The 11,790-nt window shown below is 36.1% G+C and overlaps 1 pseudogene; it reads left to right on the top strand.

The window, feature by feature from the left end:
- Positions 1 to 2,634: 2,634 nt before the first annotated feature.
- LOC125164872 (UDP-glucuronosyltransferase 2B31-like) lies at positions 2,635 to 10,180 on the top strand (annotated as a pseudogene).
- The last annotated feature ends 1,610 nt before the right edge of the window (positions 10,181 to 11,790 follow it).

Genomic DNA, 11,790 nt, shown 5'->3' with positions numbered 1-11,790 from the left:
AGAAAAAATATGCAATATCTCTTATATGTGGAATCTAAATAAGCCAAACTCATAAAAAACAGAGAGAGGTTAGTGTGGTTATCAGGGGCTAACCACCAAAAAAAGTGGAGAAATAGCAGAGATATTGTTTAAGGGTACAGACTCGCAAGTAGCAGTAAGTATGTCTTAGAGAGCTAATGCAGAGTATAGTGAATACAAAAATAATGTATTGTAGTCTTCAAATTTCCTAAGAGACTAGATCTTAATTATTCCAACCACAGAAAGGAAATCATTATGTGACACAATAGAGGTGCTATAATTACAATGGCAATCATATCACAATATACAAATGTATCAAGTCAACCTGTTGTGTACCTTAAATTACACAATGTTATATATCACATTTCAATTTAAAAAAAGAAAGCATACAAAATATTAAGCCAGGCATATCCTGATATAAAGCATGAGTAACTCTTATTTCCTTCTTTGTGATTTTTTTATACTTTTGTAAGTTTTCTTGCAATAAGCTTAAATTATTTTCATAAGCATGTCAGGGAATGAGAACAACCAGTCCACATCAGTCATTAATCCACAGAGGATATATTACTGTAATACCATAAGGAACCATCTTCCACAGTACAAATGATGAAGCTTTAGGCCAATGAAACAAAACACTGAAAACAGGTAACCTTAACTGTTGGTACACATCACTGAAATCACACATGTTACAAGGATGCACTGGGTGAATTACAGGAAAGTTCAGTGATCCTCATATTAAAAATAATGTCATCTGGGGGCGCCTGGGTGGCGCAGTCGGTTGAGCGTCCGACTTCAGCCAGGTCACGATCTCGCGGTCCGTGAGTTTGAGCCCCGCGTCAGGCTCTGGGCTGATGGCTCGGAGCCTGGAGCCTGTTTCCGATTCTGTGTCTCCCTCTCTCTGTGCCCCTACCCCGTTCATGCTCTGTCTCTCTCTGTCCCAAAAATAAATAAAAACGTTAAAAAAAATTAAAAAAAAAATAATGTCATCTGGGTGGAATTATACTTTGAAGAATGCTCTACAAAATATAGTCCACAGGGTCACCAAAGCTTGAAAACAGTTTCCTTTTTCTGTAAAAACATTTTTGAAAAGAAGTTTTTTGACAATGATTAGGATGAGAAAGTAGAGTTTTTATATTGGAAAGTTAGATCATTATGTTCCAGAGAGAAAAGAATAACCAATTTAAAGAAAAGAAGCAAAAAAAAAAAAAAAAAAAAAAAAGTCAAAGATTAGTATATGGTTTCGACCAGGTATCCAGGAAACTTTTGTTCCTCTACAATTTTTTTTTCTTTTTTCTTTTTTTGGTAGGAGGGTACACTGAGCAACGTGGAGTTAGTCTAGCATAGAAAGTAATATTTGTTTTTAACTGGCATGGATCAGGGACAAGACATGATGATTCTGAAACATTTGCAGGCAAATATGTCCTCACCAGGAGCCTTATATAGTTTGAACTGAGCTACTAAGGAGGATGACCACATGTCTGCTGGACAAAGCCCTGCATACTTCTCCCACCGCAGTGCAAGTGCTCTCTGAGACACTCACTGTGGTGAAGACCAGGGCCCCTCCATTGACTTCCAGCTACACACAGCACATTCTGATGAGACATCAATTTTACAATATAATTTCAGGGCATATGGTATCATATGTAGACAAACCCAGCAATATTGTTACTCAAATATGTAGCTACAGAAGTATATTTCCGGGTTATAAAGAAGATTCGTAGGATGCTTTCACAAAAGTTCAAACTATAATACCATACTCCTCAATGTCAGCAATCAGTAATTTAAGGACACAGTTCGGGAAATTTTGAAAAATTTGAAGGCAAGGTATAAAGAATTATAAGGCTGAGATAATGTTAGATATAAACTCATCTTAATCGTAAGTAACATTTTCTAGTGCTCATAGTCAGGTAAATGAAATTCTAATGAGTAAAATAATTCTCCAGAAAACCTGCCTGGAATAAACACAAATGATTTAGTAGAAGTATAACAATAAACGATAAATGCTGTGTGGCTCTCTTCCAAAAATCCACGGTAGTAATTAAAAAAAAAGTTTTTTTAAAAAAATATTTATTTATTTTTGAGAGAGAGAGAGAGAGAGAGAGCGAGAGCATGAATGCGGGAGAGGAATAGAAAGAAGGAGACACAGAATATGAAGCAGGCTCCAGGCTCTGAGCTGTCAGCACAGAGCCCTACATGGGGCTTGACCTCACGAACTATGAGATCATGATCTGAGTCAAAGTCGGACGCTTAGCTGACTGAGTCACTCAGGGGCCCCCACAGTAGTAACTGATAGCATTATTTATAAAGAGTCTGAATATAATACTCTCTAAGAGTATCTCCTCCACACTATTGTGTGCCGGCTCTTTAATTTCTTGCTTACACACACACATACACTCATTTGCACAAATATATATAATAGAGAAAATTGACCTCATGGACACATCTCTTTCCCAGGATATGAGGGATTAGATCTGTTAAAAAACATCCATTACTGAAAACAACAAGGAGTTTCCTCAAAAGATTAAAATAGAATTATCAAATGATCCAGCCATTTCATTTCTGGGTATATATCTAAAAGAACTGAAATCAGGATCCAGATGACAGATTTGTACAGCCATGTTCACAGCCACACTATTAACAAGTGCCAAGAAGCAAAAGCAACCCAAGTGGCCATCAAGAGATAAAGTAATAAGCTAAACATGGTATGAACAAGAAATGGAATATTACTTGGCCTTTAAAAGGAAGGAAATTCTGACACATGTCACAACACGGACTAAGTTGACAGCAAGTGAAAGGAGCCAGTCACAAAAAGACAAATGCTGTGCAACTCAACTTACATGAAGTATCTAGACTTGTCAAATTCATAGAAACAGAAAGTAGGATGATGATTGCCAAGGGCTAGGGAAGAGGGAGATAGAGAGTTTTAATAGGTATAGACTTCCAGCTTTACAAGACAGAAAAGTTCTGAAGATTGGTTGCACAACGAATACACTACTGAACTGTATACTTAGGCATAAATAAGATGGTAAAATTTATATGCATTTTACAATTTAAAAAAACAGCTGCTCCCTTAATTCCTGATTATATTTTATGTGTTTGTTTCTACAGTTGTCCTTTAAATAGTGTTTGCTTTGCTGTTCCTTTTTTTGTGATAGAGCAAATTCTTTTTTCACAGGAAATGGGAAAGTTTTCCCAGAGCCCTGGAAAAAAATGGTATTGTGGTTTTTACTCTGGGGACCACGGTCAGTAACATGACAGAAAAAAGTGCCGACGTGATTGCATCAGCCCTTGCCAGATTCCACAGAAGGTAAAGTATCTTATAGCAAACAGCTACTTAATATGTCAAGCTCTGTAAAAGTTTTGATTATAAACATTTCCTGCAAGACAGGTAACTATTATGCCTACAGATTTACCTCAGATATCCATTTAAAAACCAAAATAAAACACAGCAGGGGCTAAAGTAGTACCGAGGGTGTCTGACAGTAACTTTGACATTGACACTGTAATATATATCTATATACCATATGTGAATTATATATATATGTGTATGTGTTTGTGTGTGTGTGTATATATATATTTATATATGAGGTGCACGATGAAATTTTGGTATTATAATGGTATTGTGGGCAGGTACAAAATCACTAAATTCTACCTTATCATTTGTTCCTTTTCACTGAAGGATTCCTGACGACCCTGTGCACGCTGTAGATGTTATCAGAAAAAAGTTAAACTTTCACAGTAGCTGTACTAGCACAATAATGTTAAGCAATATTGATAAAAATCTGAATGCACCATGCAGTTTTTACACATGCCATATAATCCTTTTATTTCCTCTAAATTTTGAATAGGCCTATTCAGTGTGCTTTTCAGGATGGCCAGAGCTCACCAAGCCGTGTCCAGGTATCTAAGCCAGCCACGATGATTTAGAGAAAGAAAAATCAGTCTGTCCTGGTTGACTGGGCCCTACTAAAATCTGAAACAAGAAAATAAAAGATAGTTGAGATGGGTCCTGTCCTTAAGTGAACCCTGTGCATTATAAAATCTGGCCTCAAATGGACTCTGCTTCTAACTACTGCTCCTGATGGAGAAAGAAGGAATAAAAGGAGTCATGCAGAGGGAAGACTGCATGTAAAGGGCTCAGATGCATCCTTCACCTTAAGATATAATAGTTTCTACTAACATATTAAAAATACCTGGGGTCTTTGGGTATTTGCGAACTACTTTTTAGTTTCCCATCTGATAGAATCTTCACTTAATCACCTATGCTAATTTTTTTTTGCTGAAAATCTAAAGTTACTTTACATTCTGCTTAACAAACAGAAGTTAAACACTAGTAAATTATAATCCAAGTCATGGGGATTGCTTGGAAATTCCAAAATCGGCACCGTATTTTGGTACTGGTATATACATAAACCATGTTAAACAATGCCGTCAATGCTTTGTGCTTCATTTTTTAAGTACTGGAAGTCAGCTGAATAAATTTTAGCATTACAATTTTGGAACTTTTTCAACAGCCACACTGCTATTTATACATTATCAACATCGAAAGAATTTCTCTGTTTACATCGAAAGAATTTCCAAACCAGCAGTAGTGTTAATACTCTGGATTCATGTCAAAACTTATCAATTGAAATTTTTCTTGGGGGTAGTGTTTTAACAATCTATAATCTAAAAGAAGTTATACTTATTTCCTAAGCAGAATTAATTATTAATTATAAGGAAATACAAATACTTCTCATAAGTAGTTGATTGCATATATTAGCCTTTTTGTATATCAAAAGATACAAAACTCCATGTAATAACTTGAGAAAAAAGTGGATATAAGTAAATTCCCTTCTTAAGAGCCAAAAACAAATACAGGCTAATATTAAGTTTAGAAAATGAGAGCTAGTATATATAGCAACATAAATGTGTAGATTAATTTGTCACTGTTTTCTGCTGTAGAATCATGACAGCCTTACAATTTCTTAAATATCTGAATTTGTCATTGATTATGCCACTATGATTTGCCTACGCCACAATATGTGACTTTACTCCATAGTTGACTTAACATAAAAAATATGTACATGTTATATGAGCATTTCTATTATAACAGTGTCTTACTGGTTCTCGTTACCTAACACCTCCGGCCCTCATTTCTTTATCCATCATATGGAAGGGATTTAACTGGATGTCTTTGAATCGCCCTAGAATCCTAATATGCTGTAACTTTGAAGTTCAACTACAGAAAAGTATTTTATCTTAACAGGTTTTATGGTGGTTTGATGGCAAGAAGCCAGAAACCTTAGGACCCAATCAATACTCGGCTGTATATGTGGATCCCCCAGAATGACCTTCTTGGTATGACTCAGGAGAACAAATACTGAAAACATAACAGCTGAGCAATGCGATAATAGCTCAACAAAAAACAAATTTAGTGACCATTTATTATTGAAACATTAAAAAATAAAACAAGTTATTTTTATTATTTCCAGTCCTAGGAAAATTAAGGAAAAAATGTAAGAGTTGGCATTTCATTACATTCCTTATGGCCCAAATCAAAATACTTTTATTTCAGGTGTAATTACTTTTCACAGGTGAATTTTTCAATAACTTCCAAAATTGTTGCTGTCTTTTAATTCTCTCCATACACCTATCTATCTTTCTCCTAGTTGCAGGGGTATTTCACATGCTATTGAAAAATAACAGCGCTTTTATTGTACTCCATTTTCTATAGGAAAAAATATACAATGTTTTTCATTAATTAATAATACGTTTCATGAATAAATGTGGATTTTCCTTCTTCTGTTTCCAGTGTCACCACCATCACCCTTTCTGCTGCCCTGAAGTCCTTTATATCAGACTCAATGACTTCACTACTTTAAGAGAATGTTTCCAACATGCCCCCTCTTTTTTGCACATGTTTCTTTTTATCCAAAATGTTCTTCCAATTTGTTCACCTGCCAATCTTGTGTTCATTTTTGAAGTTCAAATGACACACCACTTCTTTCATGTAGTCTTCACTTACCTCTCCAGCAGACTTACATGCTTCTTGCTCTGAGCTCTGAAAGCAATTTAAATGCAATTTCACATATATAATATTCTGTTATCTAAAAAATACTGCCTCTAGATTCAGTGCATTATAATGCTCATTTCTCATTTTAAAGACTTATAAAATAATTTTATTTTTATTTATTTATTTAAAAAAAAATTTTTTTTCAACGTTTATTTATTTTTGGGACAGAGAGAGACAGAGCATGAACGGGGGAGGGGCAGAGAGAGAGGGAGACACAGAATCGGAAACAGGCTCCAGGCTCTGAGCCATCAGCCCAGAGCCCGATGCGGGGCTTGAACTCACGGACCGCGAGATCGTGACCTGGCTGAAGTCGGATGCTTAACCGACTGCGCCACCCAGGCGCCCCCTTATAAAATAATTTTAGTAAAATTCTCTCAATTCTAGGTCATCCAAAAACTGAAGCTTGTATAACTCATGGTGGAACTGATGATCTATCACGGGGATCCAAAGGTGGGCATTCCTTTGCTTGTGGATCAACCTGGTAACATCGCTCACGTAAAGGCCAGAAAAGCAGCTGTTAGACTGAACTTGAACACAATGTCTAGTACAGATTTGCTCAATGCGTTGAAGTGAGTCATTAATGATTCTTCACGAGTACATTTTTTTTTTTTTTACTAGATACTATTTCTAGAGAGATGCTAATATGAAGGTCAGGTGAGCAAAAATGAGTCCTGACATGAACACAATTATGAGTAAGATCTGCTCAATGTTTTGAAGATAGCCATCAATAACCCATTTTGAGTGGCACAGTAAGTTTTCTTCAATGGTTTTAGGGGAAAAGTTTGTAACAGGTTTAAAAACAGTGGAGAAATTTTAGGGTGCCTGGGTGGCTCAGTCAGTTAAGCATTTGACTTCAGCTCAGGTCATCTCATGGTTCGTGGGTTTGAGCCCTGAGTCAGGCTCTGTACTGACAGCTCAGAGCCTGGATCCTGCTTTGGTTTCTGTGTCTCCCTCTCTCTCTGCACCGCCCCGCCCCCCACTCACACTCTGTCTGTCTCTCTCAAAAATAAATGTTTAAAAATTTTAAAACAAAGAATAGTGGATAAATTTTGAAATATCAATAAAAAGAATCACTGAAGTGGTTAACAGAAAGATTAAGAGGAAGCACTGAGAACAAAGTTGAAGTCGGGAACCATGAATGTTGTTATAGTGATGCCAGCTGGGTTCCTTTGCACGGGTACCACTTGTACTGGCCTTGCCACTCTGCCCCTTACCTGCAGCCCTGAACTTTAAACCCCAGGATTAGGGCAAAAATGAAAAACAAAGCAGGGTGCCTGGGTGGCTGTTGGTTGGGCGTCCTACTTCAGTTCAGGTCATGATCTCGCAGTCCATGAGTTCGAGTACCGTGTTGGGTTCTGTGCTGACAGCTCAGAGCCTGGAGCCTGTTTCAGATTCTATGTGTCCCTCTCTCTCTGCCCCTCCCCCACTCATGCTCTGTCTCTGTCTCTCTCTCTCTCTGTCAAAAATAAATAAAACATTAAAAAAAAAGAAAAACAAAGCAAAACAAGAGAACAAACCACAATACAAAAAAACAAGGAGAAACAAAACAGCCAAAGATCAAAACAACCAACATACCTGGCCCTATGCCCTACACTGGGGAGACTATACCCAGAAGCTTTCTAAGCAGCAGAGACTAGTGTCTGTATCTTCAAACATACTTTGTCTAGGCTCTGACATGTAAAATCGCAAAAGCAGTTTCTCCAAACACCTCTGTCCAAAGAATCCGTTTGGACGTCTGGAGAAGGAAAAGGAGGAAAATATCAAAACTGGCATCATCTGCGAGGTTCAGAAAAACAGGAGGTACAGAGTATGCCTGCTTTCCAACACTTCCCACAGGGCTCTGAACCAACACGCAAGTCTCAGAAAACCAGGAAGGAAAACTGAGTTTTACAGAAACTGGAATAAAACTGACCAGTCTAGTTTCATTACCCAAGCTAGATGGGAAATGCAAAAAAAATCAAAAAAAGTAAACAGAAAAAAAAAAGATTAGTACTGTTATAGTACTAATCTGCACAATTATGATTTTCTTTCAGCATGAGAACTAAATTGTTTTAAAACTCGTCTAAAATAGTTTACTTTCTGTAAACCAGTATGACCTGATCAGTCTCAAATTCCCATTAAATACTTCCCAAATTTTCTATGGTAATATTTTGATCCCACCACAGATAAATGATAAATAACTAGGGCTTTCAAATTTACTTGATTAAAAATTATGTCAACACTACTTATAAAATTTAGTTAAATTCTATTAATTTTGTTTATGCTTGTTTTTGTCTTATTTGGTAGAAGAACCATAAAATCAAAAAGCAATTGACTTAGAAGAGATATATTGGAATATTCCTTTTAAAAGTCAAATTTTCTGTATCAGAAATATTTGGTTTCCAAATTAGTTCAGGATGTTACTATTCCTATTATTATTCCTATTATTATTATTATTCCTATTATTCCTATTATTATGTATACATAATTATATCATAATTATGTATGCATTTTCTCCTTTTGGTTTCATAATGACTTTAGAAATAAAATTTTGCTTGAATATATATCGGTTATAGTATCATTTGCATTTTAAATGGACATTTGCATTTTAAAAACAATGTTATCTAGTTTTAATTTAGTCCAACTATTATTCATCTTAAATAAGCACCACGAGAAGCACATTTTTTTTAAGGATTGTATCTTCCATTTGATGGTTTTATGTAAAGTCACATCTTTCTAATATAGATGTCTTTCTACATTTTAAAATTTTTAATAAGGTAAAGCTGTGCCCAAAAAAGAAAATTAGCTGATGTATACTGAATGTTTGTGATATGGTACACATTGTACTAGTAAATTCTTTGTAGGGAGTAAGTAACTTCTTCACTATAGTCTTTGCTTATTGTATTACAAATATGTTTCAGGATTACTTCTCTCCTCTCAAAAACCCAGCATTCTCACTGGTTTTTACAGGACAGACACAGATATTACCTCCACTGTACTGCTACAGTCCCATGTTGTAGTACTTTGTGATTTAAAGTTTGTAAGCCCTCTTTATTTAGCCTTCTTCCTTGTCTGTTAGTTCATAATCATTTCAACAGTAGAAACCAATGAAACTGGCAATGCCTGAAAGTGGAATGCTGAGCACTCTCCAGATTCTAAAATGACAATACCAACAAGAAAAACTACAACAGCAAACACAAACTGGGTCACCAAATGATAGGGTCAAATCCAAGAATCAATACATAATTCCTCAAAATAATCAGATAAGAAAGGTACTATTCCTATCCATTCAGAAATGAAAACCCGAGGAACAGAAACACTAAAAAAAGCACACAAGTGTCAGAGTCAGGATTTCAAGCCAATACAATCCACTTCCACACTTCTAATCACTAATTTCACTGCTATCATGTCAATACCAGCTCCTGATCAGCTCTGCCCGGACATGTCCATTAACCTCATCATGGACTTATATCCTATCTCTGGATTATAATAATATTTTGAAACTTGCTCAACAGATCTATTAATAATTCCTGACTGGATAATTCAAAATTTGCACACAGAAATCATGTATTTCAATTTTTTTTCTTGCCTTTCTGAACTAGAAATACTTGTCCTTGCCCAACTTCTCTTTCTTCACAGCTTGAAATCCTAGACATTAGCAAATTCTAGCCCGTTAAGATCTCTATAATCATCTCTAAGAAAAATGATAGATTTTTCTTCCAGGGTTATGTGGCACTCATTTTTACCCTCCACGTGAAAATCAACATACTTCTCCAGTTTGTTCTATAAATTATTTGATTTTCCTCCAGCTACAAAGAGAATGGTATGTGGTTATCAACCATTCATCATGATCAGCTTCTAAAGCCTTTGGATGGAGCAGTCTTCTGGACTGAGTTTGTCATATGGCACAAAGGAGCCAAGCACCTACGGCCAGCTTGTTACAACCTCACCTGTTTCCAGGACCACTCTTTGGATGTGATCGGATTCCTACTGGCCTGTGTGGTAATTGCTACTTTCTGTGTCATAAAATGTTGCTTGTTTTGTTGTCAAAAGTTTAAAAAAGAAAATAAGAAAAAAAAAGGGAGTAGGCTTTTGAGACACAGTAGGCGTAGTAAACATTTGAAATAGCTAGTAAGCACAAGCAAAGTCATTCTATTTAATTCAACCACTGTGGATCAAGTTGTGACAGATTCTCCTCCACATGTTGTAAGATGTGTGCCATACCCAAATATTTTCCTCTTGGCTAAACATATTGTGTTAGTTAACCCATTCCACCCTAAAGGGGAAATAACTCTATGTATTTTTTGACAAACATTTCTTCAATATTTATCTTGAAATTCTTCAATTCTGTTCATCAAATCAAAGAAGATGTGGTACCTATAGATGGATTATGCTCAATTTATAATTCTAATTGTATAAATCCTCAAATAATTCTACTTTAATACTGACATATATAATTTCCTAACTGAAAAAAAAACAGGGATTTCACTAGAGCCTTATTCTGTGGTTTAAGAGTGAGAAGCCTGATTGTTTTTACCAAGCATTTTCAGAAACATCTACTGTATAAATAAAATCAATCAAATAGAACATATGTGTCCCTGACAAAAAAAACAACAACACAACTGAACAGTTGTTAAAGGTGGCAAGACAGATTTTATTCATTTATTTATAGAAGGGGAGAGAGATTCCAGTATGAAATGAGTTCAACTCCAACTAAGATAAAGGTGACTGATGTTTTTAAAGGGAGAGAAGACAGGGAACAAAAAGGGACTATGGAAAAGTAAAAAGGGGAACAAAAAAGAGACGAGGTGACTAAATGGAAATGGAAGATTACAGAAAGGAGTAAGTGGAAAATTACTGAAAATGGTTTGGCAAGTTGGGTTTGACAATGTCTGTTTTGTTGTTTGGTAGGATCATAATTTCTTGAGCAAAGACTTTTTTTTAATGTTTATTTATTTTTGAGAGACAGAGAGAGACAGAGTGTGAGTGGGGGAGGGACAGAGAGAGAGAGAAAGACACAGAATCTGAAAGGCTCCAGGCTCTGAGCTGTCAGCACAGAGCCCGACGTGGGGCTCGAACTCACAAGCCGTGAGATCGTGACCTGAGCCAAAGTCGGACGCTTAACCAACTGAGCCATCCAGGCGCCCCAGAGCAAAGATTTAAATAAGGGAGCTGGGGCCAGTTTGAAGGACACAAGCCATGACCTACATACAGATGGAAGAGAAGTTAAAATTTGGACAAGTTCCTTAAGCACAGTGTTTAGGCAAGTCCTTTGTGTTTACAGTTCACAACCCTCATGAAATACAAAATATTCCTTCCTGTAAATTTCCTTTGTTACAGGAATCTGAATGGTTCTTACTGGATTCCTACCTAAATCTGGGCAACCAGTAAAAAAGATCTTTGGTTAAAAAGACTAAAGATAATTTCCACACAAAGCCTTGGGTATGTTTCAATTACTCTTCTCAATCGATCAAACAATGCTTTATAAGTGGATGGTAAAACACAAAATAAAAGGAGGGTAGGAATGCTAGGTGAGGCCCAGCAAGATTTGGCCCAATCCTCTGGATTATGTTAGATTTCCCTCCTCCTGCAATATGATCGCCCATATTTTGGTCTTACCTTGTCAAGTCAGTCAGATATTTCCAACTCTAATACCTGGGATATTGAGAATATCAAAACAGAAACTTATATAATCTTTTTATTGCTTTTTTCCCCCACACATCTCATAGAAAAATAAA

The sequence above is a fragment of the Prionailurus viverrinus genome, chromosome B1 (genome assembly GCF_022837055.1).
Source record: "Prionailurus viverrinus isolate Anna chromosome B1, UM_Priviv_1.0, whole genome shotgun sequence".
NCBI lineage: Eukaryota > Metazoa > Chordata > Mammalia > Carnivora > Felidae > Prionailurus > Prionailurus viverrinus.
The sequence above is the reverse complement of the archived record's forward strand: the minus strand, read 5'-3'. Positions and strand labels throughout refer to the sequence as shown.